This window comes from Colobus angolensis, unplaced genomic scaffold (genome assembly GCF_000951035.1).
Source record: "Colobus angolensis palliatus isolate OR3802 unplaced genomic scaffold, Cang.pa_1.0 Scaffold155, whole genome shotgun sequence".
Lineage (NCBI taxonomy): Eukaryota > Metazoa > Chordata > Mammalia > Primates > Cercopithecidae > Colobus > Colobus angolensis.
Window position 1 is genome coordinate 1311029 of NW_012114655.1, and position 1843 is coordinate 1312871.

Here is a 1843-nt window from a genome sequence, read left to right on the forward strand (position 1 = left end):
ATGCCATTGCACTCCAACTTGGGCAAAAAAAAGCATAACTCCATTTAAAACGACAACAACAATAATAATAAAAAAACCCCCAAAACTCTGAATAGCTTTGTTGAGATATAAATTACAGACTATAAAATTTACCCATTTAGCGGGGCGAGGTGGCCATGCCTGTAATCCCAACTCTTAGGGAGGCGAAGGCAGGCGGATTGCTTGAGCCCAGGAGTTCAAGACCAGCCTAGGCAACATGGTGAGGCTCCATCGCTACAAAAAATACAAAAACTAGCTGGGTGTGGTGATGCATGCCTGTAGTCCCAGCTGCTCAGGAGGCTGAGGTGGGAGGATGGATTGAACCCAGGAGGTGGGGGCTGTAGTGAGTTGGTGAGTTGTAATCATGCCACTGTACTCCAGCCTGGGCGGCAGAATAAGATCTTGCCTAAAAAATAATAATAATAATAATAATAATAAATAAAATAAAATGTACCCATTTAAAATGTACAATTCATTAGTTTTTAGAATATTCAGTTATGTGACCATCACATCTAATTTGAGAACATTTTCATAACCCCAAAAAGAAACATGTATCATGAAGTCTCTCCTGACTGCCACTACACACAACCCCAGTCCGAGGTAACCACTAATGTATTTTCTGTCTGTGGATTTGTCTATTCTGGACATTTCACATAAATGGATTTGTATAATATGTGTTCTTTTGTGACTGGCTTCTTTCACTTGGCTGAATGTGTTTAATATTCATCTATGTTGTAGCATGTATCAGTATTTCATTCTTTTTTTAAAAAAATCTTTTTATTAATGAATAATAGTTCATTGTATGGATATATCACATTGTATTTATCCCTTCACCAGTTAATGGACATTTGGATTGTTTCCTTGTTTTAGTTATTATGAATAAGGCTGCTATAAACATTCATCTGCAAGTTTTTGCGTGGATATATGCTTTCAGTTCTCTTGGGTATATCCCTAGAAGTGGATTTGCTGGGTCGTGTTTTTTTTCATATTTTTGTTTTGTTTTATTTGAAATAGGATCTCACTCTGTTTCCTACATTGAAGTGCAGTGGCACACTCAAGGCTCACTGCAGCCTTGGCTAGGTTATCTGTTAACTCCATCTTTACTACTTTGAGGAACTGGCAATTGTTGTCCAATGCAACCACACTATTTTGCATTTTCATTAGCAATGTATGAGCGTTCTAATTTCTCCACATCTTCCTACGTAAAATGTGTCTCATCCAAAGTCAAGCTGTCATTATTCACAAATGACATGATTATACATGTGGAAGATACAAGACTCTAGAAATAAACCATACAAAGTGAATATAGGAATCCCAGCACTTTGGGAGGCCAAGGCGGGCAGATCATGAGGTCAGGAGACTGAGACCATCCTGACTAACACAGTGAAACCCCGTCTCTACTAAAAATACAAAAATTTAGCCAGGCATGGTGGCAGGCGCCTGTGATCCCAGCTACTCAGGAGGCTGAGGCAGCAGAATGATGTGAACCCGGGAGACGGAGCTTGCAGTGAGTCGAGATCATGCCTCTGCACTTCAGCCTGGGCGACAGAGCAAGAGTCGGTCTCAAAAAAAAAAAAAAAAAAAAAAATAGGAAATAGGCTGAGTGTGGTGGCTCACACCTATAATCCCAGCACTTTGGGAGACCAAGGCAGTAGGATCACTTGAGGCCAGGAGTTCAAGACCAGCCTAAACAATAGAGCCATACCCATTTCTACAAAAAATGTAAAATAGCCATACGTGATGGTGCATGCCTGTAGTACTAGCTACTCAGAAAACTGAGGTGAGAGGATTACTTGAAGCCCAGGAGTTCGAGGCTGCAGTGAGC